A 14,179-nucleotide genomic window follows, 5' to 3' on the forward strand; every position below is an offset into this window, starting at 1 on the left:
TGTTATCAACAGCAGCCTTTTAAACTCACCTGAGCTAACAGGTATGTGAGCTGGTTACTCTGCTGCGCTTAAAATTTCTTTTTTGGTTTGCTACAATGCCTTTTCTGAAACGTTGTCTCCCTCTGCTGGAACACTGACTTCTTTCATTTAATGCCTGCAGACTATAAAAGAGAAACCAACCCAAAAAGTTTGGTTGATTAGTCTGTGGCATTCTTTTAAACTGTTGCTTATGGCGGTCTCTGTGAGCTTCTCAGTGACATTCAGCCATCCAGGTATCCCGCCTGCAGTAGACGGAATGTGGCAATGGAACGCTGGCTGCGCGTGTCATAATAGGCTCTGAGCCTTTATATACCTGCGCACAGCAGCAGCCACCTTCAGTCTGCTGCTGGACAGCCAGCAGCAGCAGCAGCAGCAGGAGAGGTAATTAATCAGCAACCCTCCTGCTAAGGGTAGACAGCTGCTCGTTCCACCCCCCCCCCCCCCGCCTTAATTGGTTCTCCTCCCTTCCAACAGTGTTGAGGCGGGTGGGAACAGCCGGGGGTTGAGGGTACTGTGCTAAAAGAGGTGGAGTTATGCAGATCTAAAACGCGTGGATTGCAGCAGCAGCAAGCCGAAAAGTGCAGGCATGTGAGGGATCTAGAGGTTGACAGCATGTCTTCTTAACGGGAGTCCAGGTGGCCATCTCCACAAATGGACTTTTCGGAATCCTTGGGTGGCACCGTAGTCGGAAACCAATTCTGGTTATCGCTTCTCGGCCTTTTGGCTAAGATCAAGTGTAGTATCTGTTCTTATCAGTTTAATATCTGATACGTCCCCTATCTGGGGACCATATATTAAATGGATTTTTAGAACAGGGAGATGGAAAAAGAGCTTGCTCTGTCCACTCCACGCATTGACCTGGTATTGCAGTATCTCCAGGACCGGTGCACCCCTTCTTTAATGCAGTTTCTAAAATCAGAAAGAATTGAATTCAATGCTTTTTGTTCATTTGGCTTGTTTGTCGGATTTTGGGATGGACTCTTTGGCTTTGCTTTTCTTCTCCTCATTGGATTTTTCATGTTAAAAGTTGCAGAAGCCAGATGACAAGCTCATTTTGGTTCAACTTCAGCAACTGTGCATTGCATTGCCATGTAATGTAATGCAATGCTATCTATCTAGCTCTCCCTCTATACTTCCTTTTGGATAAACAGACATATTAGGCAAGCATTTTGGAGCTTTCACCTAAATAACTACAGGTGGTGAGATAAGCTGCACAATATAATTGACCTTTCAGTATATTGTTGCACACACACCATCTATTTAGCAAATGCCCTTGTTATCAACAGCAGCCTTTTAAACTCACCTGAGCTAACAGGTATGTGAGCTGGTTACTCTGCTGCGCTTAAAATTTCTTTTTTGGTTTGCTACAATGCCTTTTCTGAAACGTTGTCTCCCTCTGCTGGAACACTGACTTCTTTCATTTAATGCCTGCAGACTATAAAAGAGAAACCAACCCAAAAAGTTTGGTTGATTAGTCTGTGGCATTCTTTTAAACTGTTGCTTATGGCGGTCTCTGTGAGCTTCTCAGTGACATTCAGCCATCCAGGTATCCCGCCTGCAGTAGACGGAATGTGGCAATGGAACGCTGGCTGCGCGTGTCATAATAGGCTCTGAGCCTTTATATACCTGCGCACAGCAGCAGCCACCTTCAGTCTGCTGCTGGACAGCCAGCAGCAGCAGCAGCAGCAGGAGAGGTAATTAATCAGCAACCCTCCTGCTAAGGGTAGACAGCTGCTCGTTCCACCCCCCCCCCCCCCCGCCTTAATTGGTTCTCCTCCCTTCCAACGGTGTTGAGGCGGGTGGGAACAGCCGGGGGTTGAGGGTACTGTGCTAAAAGAGGTGGAGTTATGCAGATCTAAAAGGCGTGGATTGCAGCAGCAGCAAGCCGAAAAGTGCAGGCATGTGAGGGATCTAGAGGTTGACAGCATGTCTTCTTAATGGGAGTCCAGGTGGCCATCTCCACAAATGGACTTTTCAGAATCCTTGGGTGGCACCGTAGTCGGAAACCAATTCTGGTTATCGCTTCTCGGCCTTTTGGCTAAGATCAAGTGTAGTATCTTTCGAAAATTCGGTTTTGGATGTTGGCCGCCCTAGTAGATTGATACATTATGCACACTGGGGCTTAGGCGCTTGTTAGTACGCCAGTTGGCTAATATAGTCATCTGGTGGAAAGCATGGCCCCCCAGGATCGACGCCATTGGGCCGGGGAAGATCGAAAGCCCGAAGTGTGAAGTGCCCCAGGAGTGGTGACCCTGGGGTGCCTTAACTCACTGGGATTGGGAACCCCACTTGAGTTTATGGCACATTTGCACTAGCACTTCAATATGTCTTTCTTCACACACACCCTTATTCCGGGCCTTCTGGCCTTAGGATGGGGAATTTTTCAATTCCCGGTCGAAGGTCCGGGCAGTATTATACTGTGAAACCTTCACTATTTATTTAATTTTTTTTGTCACTGTGTGTCCACTTTTTCACGTGTGTCCACGTCCTTACTAGGATTTTGTCGGGATGCGGTTCCCTTACGGGTTCCTCTCTTGGCAGGTCTAGGGGGGGAGTGTGTGGCCATCAGGTTCCGCTCCCCCCTGAACCCCCCTGGCTCTCCTCTTTCGGGAGGAGAGCGTTGTTGGCTCCCCTCTTCCGGGAGGGGAGCACAGTCTTTGGCTCCAAGTGCCTTGCTCGGGTGAGAACTCGGGCAGGTATTGGGGGTAAGATTGGGTCGCCTCTGGCTCCGGCTGGAGGTGGCTATTTGTCCCTGTTCCTCGCTGTGGCCTTCTGGCTCGGAGGGACGGGGAATGGTTTGGGGGACCCTTCTCCTTTTGGAGAGGGTTTCAAGAAGATCAGCATCCTAGTGCACTTTTTTTGTGGCACCTGTCACTTTTTTAAGCGCACTCGGGTTTTGTACACGAATTCGGGCTTTCGATAAAAAAAACAAAAATCTGTTCTTATCAGTTTAATATCTGATACGTCCCCTATCTGGGGACCATATATTAAATGGATTTTTAGAACAGGGAGATGGAAAAAGAGCTTGCTCTGTCCACTCCACGCATTGACCTGGTATTGCAGTATCTCCAGGACCGGTGCACCCCTTCTTTAATGCAGTTTCTAAAATCAGAAAGAATTGAATTCAATGCTTTTTGTTCATTTGGCTTGTTTGTCGGATTTTGGGATGGACTCTTTGGCTTTGCTTTTCTTCTCCTCATTGGATTTTTCATGTTAAAAGTTGCAGAAGCCAGATGACAAGCTCATTTTGGTTCAACTTCAGCAACTGTGCATTGCATTGCCATGTAATGTAATGCAATGCTATCTATCTAGCTCTCCCTCTATACTTCCTTTTGGATAAACAGACATATTAGGCAAGCATTTTGGAGCTTTCACCTAAATAACTACAGGTGGTGAGATAAGCTGCACAATATAATTGACCTTTCAGTATATTGTTGCACACACACCATCTATTTAGCAAATGCCCTTGTTATCAACAGCAGCCTTTTAAACTCACCTGAGCTAACAGGTATGTGAGCTGGTTACTCTGCTGCGCTTAAAATTTCTTTTTTGGTTTGCTACAATGCCTTTTCTGAAACGTTGTCTCCCTCTGCTGGAACACTGACTTCTTTCATTTAATGCCTGCAGACTATAAAAGAGAAACCAACCCAAAAAGTTTGGTTGATTAGTCTGTGGCATTCTTTTAAACTGTTGCTTATGGCGGTCTCTGTGAGCTTCTCAGTGACATTCAGCCATCCAGGTATCCCGCCTGCAGTAGATGGAATGTGGCAATGGAACGCTGGCTGCGCGTGTCATAATAGGCTCTGAGCCTTTATATACCTGCGCACAGCAGCAGCCACCTTCAGTCTGCTGCTGGACAGCCAGCAGCAGCAGCAGCAGGAGAGGTAATTAATCAGCAACCCTCCTGCTAAGGGTAGACAGCTGCTCGTTCCACCCCCCCCCCCCCGCCTTAATTGGTTCTCCTCCCTTCCAACGGTGTTGAGGCGGGTGGGAACAGCCGGGGGTTGAGGGTACTGTGCTAAAAGAGGTGGAGTTATGCAGATCTAAAACGCGTGGATTGCAGCAGCAGCAAGCCGAAAAGTGCAGGCATGTGAGGGATCTAGAGGTTGACAGCATGTCTTCTTAACGGGAGTCCAGGTGGCCATCTCCACAAATGGTCTTTTCAGAATCCTTGGGTGGCACCGTAGTCGGAAACCAATTCTGGTTATCGCTTCTCGGCCTTTTGGCTAAGATCAAGTGTAGTATCTGTTCTTATCAGTTTAATATCTGATACGTCCCCTATCTGGGGACCATATATTAAATGGATTTTTAGAACAGGGAGATGGAAAAAGAGCTTGCTCTGTCCACTCCACGCATTGACCTGGTATTGCAGTATCTCCAGGACCGGTGCACCCCTTCTTTAATGCAGTTTCTAAAATCAGAAAGAATTGAATTCAATGCTTTTTGTTCATTTGGCTTGTTTGTCGGATTTTGGGATGGACTCTTTGGCTTTGCTTTTCTTCTCCTCATTGGATTTTTCATGTTAAAAGTTGCAGAAGCCAGATGACAAGCTCATTTTGGTTCAACTTCAGCAACTGTGCATTGCATTGCCATGTAATGTAATGCAATGCTATCTATCTAGCTCTCCCTCTATACTTCCTTTTGGATAAACAGACATATTAGGCAAGCATTTTGGAGCTTTCACCTAAATAACTACAGGTGGTGAGATAAGCTGCACAATATAATTGACCTTTCAGTATATTGTTGCACACACACCATCTATTTAGCAAATGCCCTTGTTATCAACAGCAGCCTTTTAAACTCACCTGAGCTAACAGGTATGTGAGCTGGTTACTCTGCTGCGCTTAAAATTTCTTTTTTGGTTTGCTACAATGCCTTTTCTGAAACGTTGTCTCCCTCTGCTGGAACACTGACTTCTTTCATTTAATGCCTGCAGACTATAAAAGAGAAACCAACCCAAAAAGTTTGGTTGATTAGTCTGTGGCATTCTTTTAAACTGTTGCTTATGGCGGTCTCTGTGAGCTTCTCAGTGACATTCAGCCATCCAGGTATCCCGCCTGCAGTAGACGGAATGTGGCAATGGAACGCTGGCTGCGCGTGTCATAATAGGCTCTGAGCCTTTATATACCTGCGCACAGCAGCAGCCACCTTCAGTCTGCTGCTGGACAGCCAGCAGCAGCAGCAGCAGCAGGAGAGGTAATTAATCAGCAACCCTCCTGCTAAGGGTAGACAGCTGCTCGTTCCACCCCCCCCCCCCCGCCTTAATTGGTTCTCCTCCCTTCCAACGGTGTTGAGGCGGGTGGGAACAGCCGGGGGTTGAGGGTACTGTGCTAAAAGAGGTGGAGTTATGCAGATCTAAAACGCGTGGATTGCAGCAGCAGCAAGCCGAAAAGTGCAGGCATGTGAGGGATCTAGAGGTTGACAGCATGTCTTCTTAACGGGAGTCCAGGTGGCCATCTCCACAAATGGACTTTTCAGAATCCTTGGGTGGCACCGTAGTCGGAAACCAATTCTGGTTATCGCTTCTCGGCCTTTTGGCTAAGATCAAGTGTAGTATCTGTTCTTATCAGTTTAATATCTGATACGTCCCCTATCTGGGGACCATATATTAAATGGATTTTTAGAACAGGGAGATGGAAAAAGAGCTTGCTCTGTCCACTCCACGCATTGACCTGGTATTGCAGTATCTCCAGGACCGGTGCACCCCTTCTTTAATGCAGTTTCTAAAATCAGAAAGAATTGAATTCAATGCTTTTTGTTCATTTGGCTTGTTTGTCGGATTTTGGGATGGACTCTTTGGCTTTGCTTTTCTTCTCCTCATTGGATTTTTCATGTTAAAAGTTGCAGAAGCCAGATGACAAGCTCATTTTGGTTCAACTTCAGCAACTGTGCATTGCATTGCCATGTAATGTAATGCAATGCTATCTATCTAGCTCTCCCTCTATACTTCCTTTTGGATAAACAGACATATTAGGCAAGCATTTTGGAGCTTTCACCTAAATAACTACAGGTGGTGAGATAAGCTGCACAATATAATTGACCTTTCAGTATATTGTTGCACACACACCATCTATTTAGCAAATGCCCTTGTTATCAACAGCAGCCTTTTAAACTCACCTGAGCTAACAGGTATGTGAGCTGGTTACTCTGCTGCGCTTAAAATTTCTTTTTTGGTTTGCTACAATGCCTTTTCTGAAACGTTGTCTCCCTCTGCTGGAACACTGACTTCTTTCATTTAATGCCTGCAGACTATAAAAGAGAAACCAACCCAAAAAGTTTGGTTGATTAGTCTGTGGCATTCTTTTAAACTGTTGCTTATGGCGGTCTCTGTGAGCTTCTCAGTGACATTCAGCCATCCAGGTATCCCGCCTGCAGTAGACGGAATGTGGCAATGGAACGCTGGCTGCGCGTGTCATAATAGGCTCTGAGCCTTTATATACCTGCGCACAGCAGCAGCCACCTTCAGTCTGCTGCTGGACAGCCAGCAGCAGCAGGAGAGGTAATTAATCAGCAACCCTCCTGCTAAGGGTAGACAGCTGCTCGTTCCACCCCCCCCCCCCGCCTTAATTGGTTCTCCTCCCTTCCAACGGTGTTGAGGCGGGTGGGAACAGCCGGGGGTTGAGGGTACTGTGCTAAAAGAGGTGGAGTTATGCAGATCTAAAACGCGTGGATTGCAGCAGCAGCAAGCCGAAAAGTGCAGGCATGTGAGGGATCTAGAGGTTGACAGCATGTCTTCTTAACGGGAGTCCAGGTGGCCATCTCCACAAATGGACTTTTCAGAATCCTTGGGTGGCACCGTAGTCGGAAACCAATTCTGGTTATCGCTTCTCGGCCTTTTGGCTAAGATCAAGTGTAGTATCTGTTCTTATCAGTTTAATATCTGATACGTCCCCTATCTGGGGACCATATATTAAATGGATTTTTAGAACAGGGAGATGGAAAAAGAGCTTGCTCTGTCCACTCCACGCATTGACCTGGTATTGCAGTATCTCCAGGACCGGTGCACCCCTTCTTTAATGCAGTTTCTAAAATCAGAAAGAATTGAATTCAATGCTTTTTGTTCATTTGGCTTGTTTGTCGGATTTTGGGATGGACTCTTTGGCTTTGCTTTTCTTCTCCTCATTGGATTTTTCATGTTAAAAGTTGCAGAAGCCAGATGACAAGCTCATTTTGGTTCAACTTCAGCAACTGTGCATTGCATTGCCATGTAATGTAATGCAATGCTATCTATCTAGCTCTCCCTCTATACTTCCTTTTGGATAAACAGACATATTAGGCAAGCATTTTGGAGCTTTCACCTAAATAACTACAGGTGGTGAGATAAGCTGCACAATATAATTGACCTTTCAGTATATTGTTGCACACACACCATCTATTTAGCAAATGCCCTTGTTATCAACAGCAGCCTTTTAAACTCACCTGAGCTAACAGGTATGTGAGCTGGTTACTCTGCTGCGCTTAAAATTTCTTTTTTGGTTTGCTACAATGCCTTTTCTGAAACGTTGTCTCCCTCTGCTGGAACACTGACTTCTTTCATTTAATGCCTGCAGACTATAAAAGAGAAACCAACCCAAAAAGTTTGGTTGATTAGTCTGTGGCATTCTTTTAAACTGTTGCTTATGGCGGTCTCTGTGAGCTTCTCAGTGACATTCAGCCATCCAGGTATCCCGCCTGCAGTAAACGGAATGTGGCAATGGAACGCTGGCTGCGCGTGTCATAATAGGCTCTGAGCCTTTATATACCTGCGCACAGCAGCAGCCACCTTCAGTCTGCTGCTGGACAGCCAGCAGCAGCAGCAGCAGCAGGAGAGGTAATTAATCAGCAACCCTCCTGCTAAGGGTAGACAGCTGCTCGTTCCACCCCCCCCCCCGCCTTAATTGGTTCTCCTCCCTTCCAACGGTGTTGAGGCGGGTGGGAACAGCCGGGGGTTGAGGGTACTGTGCTAAAAGAGGTGGAGTTATGCAGATCTAAAACGCGTGGATTGCAGCAGCAGCAAGCCGAAAAGTGCAGGCATGTGAGGGATCTAGAGGTTGACAGCATGTCTACTTAACGGGAGTCCAGGTGGCCATCTCCACAAATGGACTTTTCAGAATCCTTGGGTGGCACCGTAGTCGGAAACCAATTCTGGTTATCGCTTCTCGGCCTTTTGGCTAAGATCAAGTGTAGTATCTGTTCTTATCAGTTTAATATCTGATACGTCCCCTATCTGGGGACCATATATTAAATGGATTTTTAGAACAGGGAGATGGAAAAAGAGCTTGCTCTGTCCACTCCACGCATTGACCTGGTATTGCAGTATCTCCAGGACCGGTGCACCCCTTCTTTAATGCAGTTTCTAAAATCAGAAAGAATTGAATTCAATGCTTTTTGTTCATTTGGCTTGTTTGTCGGATTTTGGGATGGACTCTTTGGCTTTGCTTTTCTTCTCCTCATTGGATTTTTCATGTTAAAAGTTGCAGAAGCCAGATGACAAGCTCATTTTGGTTCAACTTCAGCAACTGTGCATTGCATTGCCATGTAATGTAATGCAATGCTATCTATCTAGCTCTCCCTCTATACTTCCTTTTGGATAAACAGACATATTAGGCAAGCATTTTGGAGCTTTCACCTAAATAACTACAGGTGGTGAGATAAGCTGCACAATATAATTGACCTTTCAGTATATTGTTGCACACACACCATCTATTTAGCAAATGCCCTTGTTATCAACAGCAGCCTTTTAAACTCACCTGAGCTAACAGGTATGTGAGCTGGTTACTCTGCTGCGCTTAAAATTTCTTTTTTGGTTTGCTATAATGCCTTTTCTGAAACGTTGTCTCCCTCTGCTGGAACACTGACTTCTTTCATTTAATGCCTGCAGACTATAAAAGAGAAACCAACCCAAAAAGTTTGGTTGATTAGTCTGTGACATTCTTTTAAACTGTTGCTTATGGCGGTCTCTGTGAGCTTCTCAGTGACATTCAGCCATCCAGGTATCCCGCCTGCAGTAGACGGAATGTGGCAATGGAACGCTGGCTGCGCGTGTCATAATAGGCTCTGAGCCTTTATATACCTGCGCACAGCAGCAGCCACCTTCAGTCTGCTGCTGGACAGCCAGCAGCAGCAGCAGCAGCAGGAGAGGTACTTAATCAGCAACCCTCCTGCTAAGGGTAGACAGCTGCTCGTTCCACCCCCCCCCCCGCCTTAATTGGTTCTCCTCCCTTCCAACGGTGTTGAGGCGGGTGGGAACAGCCGGGGGTTGAGGGTACTGTGCTAAAAGAGGTGGAGTTATGCAGATCTAAAACGCGTGGATTGCAGCAGCAGCAAGCCGAAAAGTGCAGGCATGTGAGGGATCTAGAGGTTGACAGCATGTCTTCTTAACGGGAGTCCAGGTGGCCATCTCCACAAATGGACTTTTCAGAATCCTTGGGTGGCACCGTAGTCGGAAACCAATTCTGGTTATCGCTTCTCGGCCTTTTGGCTAAGATCAAGTGTAGTATCTGTTCTTATCAGTTTAATATCTGATACGTCCCCTATCTGGGGACCATATATTAAATGGATTTTTAGAACAGGGAGATGGAAAAAGAGCTTGCTCAGTCCACTCCACGCATTGACCTGGTATTGCAGTATCTCCAGGACCGGTGCACCCCTTCTTTAATGCAGTTTCTAAAATCAGAAAGAATTGAATTCAATGCTTTTTGTTCATTTGGCTTGTTTGTCGGATTTTGGGATGGACTCTTTGGCTTTGCTTTTCTTCTCCTCATTGGATTTTTCATGTTAAAAGTTGCAGAAGCCAGATGACAAGCTCATTTTGGTTCAACTTCAGCAACTGTGCATTGCATTGCCATGTAATGTAATGCAATGCTATCTATCTAGCTCTCCCTCTATACTTCCTTTTGGATAAACAGACATATTAGGCAAGCATTTTGGAGCTTTCACCTAAATAACTACAGGTGGTGAGATAAGCTGCACAATATAATTGACCTTTCAGTATATTGTTGCACACACACCATCTATTTAGCAAATGCCCTTGTTATCAACAGCAGCCTTTTAAACTCACCTGAGCTAACAGGTATGTGAGCTGGTTACTCTGCTGCGCTTAAAATTTCTTTTTTGGTTTGCTACAATGCCTTTTCTGAAACGTTGTCTCCCTCTGCTGGAACACTGACTTCTTTCGTTTAATGCCTGCAGACTATAAAAGAGAAACCAACCCAAAAAGTTTGGTTGATTAGTCTGTGGCATTCTTTTAAACTGTTGCTTATGGCGGTCTCTGTGAGCTTCTCAGTGACATTCAGCCATCCAGGTATCCCGCCTGCAGTAGACGGAATGTGGCAATGGAACGCTGGCTGCGCGTGTCATAATAGGCTCTGAGCCTTTATATACCTGCGCACAGCAGCAGCCACCTTCAGTCTGCTGCTGGACAGCCAGCAGCAGCAGCAGCAGCAGGAGAGGTAATTAATCAGCAACCCTCCTGCTAAGGGTAGACAGCTGCTCGTTCCACCCCCCCCCCCGCCTTAATTGGTTCTCCTCCCTTCCAACGGTGTTGAGGCGGGTGGGAACAGCCGGGGGTTGAGGGTACTGTGCTAAAAGAGGTGGAGTTATGCAGATCTAAAACGCGTGGATTGCAGCAGCAGCAAGCCGAAAAGTGCAGGCATGTGAGGGATCTAGAGGTTGACAGCATGTCTTCTTAACGGGAGTCCAAGTGGCCATCTCCACAAATGGACTTTTCAGAATCCTTGGGTGGCACCGTAGTCGGAAACCAATTCTGGTTATCGCTTCTCGGCCTTTTGGCTAAGATCAAGTGTAGTATCTGTTCTTATCAGTTTAATATCTGATACGTCCCCTATCTGGGGACCATATATTAAATGGATTTTTAGAACAGGGAGATGGAAAAAGAGCTTGCTCTGTCCACTCCACGCATTGACCTGGTATTGCAGTATCTCCAGGACCGGTGCACCCCTTCTTTAATGCAGTTTCTAAAATCAGAAAGAATTGAATTCAATGCTTTTTGTTCATTTGGCTTGTTTGTCGGATTTTGGGATGGACTCTTTGGCTTTGCTTTTCTTCTCCTCATTGGATTTTTCATGTTAAAAGTTGCAGAAGCCAGATGACAAGCTCATTTTGGTTCAACTTCAGCAACTGTGCATTGCATTGCCATGTAATGTAATGCAATGCTATCTATCTAGCTCTCCCTCTATACTTCCTTTTGGATAAACAGACATATTAAGCAAGCATTTTGGAGCTTTCACCTAAATAACTACAGGTGGTGAGATAAGCTGCACAATATAATTGACCTTTCAGTATATTGTTGCACACACACCATCTATTTAGCAAATGCCCTTGTTATCAACAGCAGCCTTTTAAACTCACCTGAGCTAACAGGTATGTGAGCTGGTTACTCTGCTGCGCTTAAAATTTCTTTTTTGGTTTGCTACAATGCCTTGTCTGAAACGTTGTCTCCCTCTGCTGGAACACTGACTTCTTTCATTTAATGCCTGCAGACTATAAAAGAGAAACCAACCCAAAAAGTTTGGTTGATTAGTCTGTGGCATTCTTTTAAACTGTTGCTTATGGCGGTCTCTGTGAGCTTCTCAGTGACATTCAGCCATCCAGGTATCCCGCCTGCAGTAGACGGAATGTGGCAATGGAACGCTGGCTGCGCGTGTCATAATAGGCTCTGAGCCTTTATATACCTGCGCACAGCAGCAGCCACCTTCAGTCTGCTGCTGGACAGCCAGCAGCAGCAGCAGCAGCAGGAGAGGTAATTAATCAGCAACCCTCCTGCTAAGGGTAGACAGCTGCTCGTTCCACCCCCCCCCGCCTTAATTGGTTCTCCTCCCTTCCAACGGTGTTGAGGCGGGTGGGAACAGCCGGGGGTTGAGGGTACTGTGCTAAAAGAGGTGGAGTTATGCAGATCTAAAACGCGTGGATTGCAGCAGCAGCAAGCCGAAAAGTGCAGGCATGTGAGGGATCTAGAGGTTGACAGCATGTCTTCTTAACGGGAGTCCAGGTGGCCATCTCCACAAATGGACTTTTCAGAATCCTTGGGTGGCACCGTAGTCGGAAACCAATTCTGGTTATCGCTTCTCGGCCTTTTGGCTAAGATCAAGTGTAGTATCTGTTCTTATCAGTTTAATATCTGATACGTCCCCTATCTGGGGACCATATATTAAATGGATTTTTAGAACAGGGAGATGGAAAAAGAGCTTGCTCTGTCCACTCCACGCATTGACCTGGTATTGCAGTATCTCCAGGACCGGTGCACCCCTTCTTTAATGCAGTTTCTAAAATCAGAAAGAATTGAATTCAATGCTTTTTGTTCATTTGGCTTGTTTGTCGGATTTTGGGATGGACTCTTTGGCTTTGCTTTTCTTCTCCTCATTGGATTTTTCATGTTAAAAGTTGCAGAAGCCAGATGACAAGCTCATTTTGGTTCAACTTCAGCAACTGTGCATTGCATTGCCATGTAATTTAATGCAATGCTATCTATCTAGCTCTCCCTCTATACTTCCTTTTGGATAAACAGACATATTAGGCAAGCATTTTGGAGCTTTCACCTAAATAACTACAGGTGGTGAGATAAGCTGCACAATATAATTGACCTTTCAGTATATTGTTGCACACACACCATCTATTTAGCAAATGCCCTTGTTATCAACAGCAGCCTTTTAAACTCACCTGAGCTAACAGGTATGTGAGCTGGTTACTCTGCTGCGCTTAAAATTTCTTTTTTGGTTTGCTACAATGCCTTTTCTGAAACGTTGTCTCCCTCTGCTGGAACACTGACTTCTTTCATTTAATGCCTGCAGACTATAAAAGAGAAACCAACCCAAAAAGTTTGGTTGATTAGTCTGTGGCATTCTTTTAAACTGTTGCTTATGGCGGTCTCTGTGAGCTTCTCAGTGACATTCAGCCATCCAGGTATCCCGCCTGCAGTAGACGGAATGTGGCAATGGAACGCTGGCTGCGCGTGTCATAATAGGCTCTGAGCCTTTATATACCTGCGCACAGCAGCAGCCACCTTCAGTCTGCTGCTGGACAGCCAGCAGCAGCAGCAGCAGCAGGAGAGGTAATTAATCAGCAACCCTCCTGCTAAGGGTAGACAGCTGCTCGTTCCACCCCCCACCCCCGCCTTAATTGGTTCTCCTCCCTTCCAACGGTGTTGAGGCGGGTGGGAACAGCCGGGGGTTGAGGGTACTGTGCTAAAAGAGGTGGAGTTATGCAGATCTAAAACGCGTGGATTGCAGCAGCAGCAAGCCGAAAAGTGCAGGCATGTGAGGGATCTAGAGGTTGACAGCATGTCTACTTAACGGGAGTCCAGGTGGCCATCTCCACAAATGGACTTTTCAGAATCCTTGGGTGGCACCGTAGTCGGAAACCAATTCTGGTTATCGCTTCTCGGCCTTTTGGCTAAGATCAAGTGTAGTATCTGTTCTTATCAGTTTAATATCTGATACGTCCCCTATCTGGGGACCATATATTAAATGGATTTTTAGAACAGGGAGATGGAAAAAGAGCTTGCTCTGTCCACTCCACGCATTGACCTGGTATTGCAGTATCTCCAGGACCGGTGCACCCCTTCTTTAATGCAGTTTCTAAAATCAGAAAGAATTGAATTCAATGCTTTTTGTTCATTTGGCTTGTTTGTCGGATTTTGGGATGGACTCTTTGGCTTTGCTTTTCTTCTCCTCATTGGATTTTTCATGTTAAAAGTTGCAGAAGCCAGATGACAAGCTCATTTTGGTTCAACTTCAGCAACTGTGCATTGCATTGCCATGTAATGTAATGCAATGCTATCTATCTAGCTCTCCCTCTATACTTCCTTTTGGATAAACAGACATATTAGGCAAGCATTTTGGAGCTTTCACCTAAATAACTACAGGTGGTGAGATAAGCTGCACAATATAATTGACCTTTCAGTATATTGTTGCACACACACCATCTATTTAGCAAATGCCCTTGTTATCAACAGCAGCCTTTTAAACTCACCTGAGCTAACAGGTATGTGAGCTGGTTATTCTGCTGCGCTTAAAATTTCTTTTTTGGTTTGCTATAATGCCTTTTCTGAAACGTTGTCTCCCTCTGCTGGAACACTGACTTCTTTCATTTAATGCCTGCAGACTATAAAAGAGAAACCAACCCAAAAAGTTTGGTTGATTAG

The 14,179-nt window shown here is 45.7% G+C and overlaps 9 non-coding genes and 2 pseudogenes across 9 annotated transcripts; all 11 read left to right on the top strand.

Moving 5' to 3' along the window:
* The first annotated feature begins 743 nt into the window (after positions 1 to 743).
* LOC141158943 (U2 spliceosomal RNA) lies at positions 744 to 934 on the top strand. Its single transcript, XR_012248962.1, has one exon. It is a non-coding gene; the product is annotated as a U2 spliceosomal RNA (small nuclear RNA).
* A 1,123-nt stretch (positions 935 to 2,057) lies between these two features.
* On the top strand, positions 2,058 to 2,206 carry LOC141160379 (U2 spliceosomal RNA; annotated as a pseudogene).
* Positions 2,207 to 2,946: 740 nt separating this feature from the next.
* Positions 2,947 to 3,127, top strand: LOC141160183 (U2 spliceosomal RNA; annotated as a pseudogene).
* A 1,118-nt stretch (positions 3,128 to 4,245) lies between these two features.
* On the top strand, positions 4,246 to 4,436 carry LOC141158944 (U2 spliceosomal RNA). The gene has a single exon (XR_012248963.1). It is a non-coding gene; the product is annotated as a U2 spliceosomal RNA (small nuclear RNA).
* A 1,121-nt stretch (positions 4,437 to 5,557) lies between these two features.
* LOC141158945 (U2 spliceosomal RNA) lies at positions 5,558 to 5,748 on the top strand. Its single transcript, XR_012248964.1, has one exon. It is a non-coding gene; the product is annotated as a U2 spliceosomal RNA (small nuclear RNA).
* Positions 5,749 to 6,859: 1,111 nt separating this feature from the next.
* LOC141158946 (U2 spliceosomal RNA) lies at positions 6,860 to 7,050 on the top strand. The gene has a single exon (XR_012248965.1). It is a non-coding gene; the product is annotated as a U2 spliceosomal RNA (small nuclear RNA).
* Positions 7,051 to 8,169: 1,119 nt separating this feature from the next.
* On the top strand, positions 8,170 to 8,360 carry LOC141158947 (U2 spliceosomal RNA). Its single transcript, XR_012248966.1, has one exon. It is a non-coding gene; the product is annotated as a U2 spliceosomal RNA (small nuclear RNA).
* Positions 8,361 to 9,479: 1,119 nt separating this feature from the next.
* LOC141159709 (U2 spliceosomal RNA) lies at positions 9,480 to 9,670 on the top strand. Its single transcript, XR_012249709.1, has one exon. It is a non-coding gene; the product is annotated as a U2 spliceosomal RNA (small nuclear RNA).
* Positions 9,671 to 10,789: 1,119 nt separating this feature from the next.
* Positions 10,790 to 10,980, top strand: LOC141158948 (U2 spliceosomal RNA). The gene has a single exon (XR_012248967.1). It is a non-coding gene; the product is annotated as a U2 spliceosomal RNA (small nuclear RNA).
* Positions 10,981 to 12,097: 1,117 nt separating this feature from the next.
* LOC141158950 (U2 spliceosomal RNA) lies at positions 12,098 to 12,288 on the top strand. The gene has a single exon (XR_012248969.1). It is a non-coding gene; the product is annotated as a U2 spliceosomal RNA (small nuclear RNA).
* Positions 12,289 to 13,408: 1,120 nt separating this feature from the next.
* Positions 13,409 to 13,599, top strand: LOC141158952 (U2 spliceosomal RNA). The gene has a single exon (XR_012248970.1). It is a non-coding gene; the product is annotated as a U2 spliceosomal RNA (small nuclear RNA).
* Positions 13,600 to 14,179: the final 580 nt, after the last annotated feature.

The sequence above is a fragment of the Phyllobates terribilis genome, unplaced genomic scaffold (genome assembly GCF_046119375.1).
Source record: "Phyllobates terribilis strain yellow unplaced genomic scaffold, ASM4611937v1 Scaffold_8__6_contigs__length_399053987, whole genome shotgun sequence".
In the NCBI taxonomy this organism is placed as follows: domain Eukaryota; kingdom Metazoa; phylum Chordata; class Amphibia; order Anura; family Dendrobatidae; genus Phyllobates; species Phyllobates terribilis.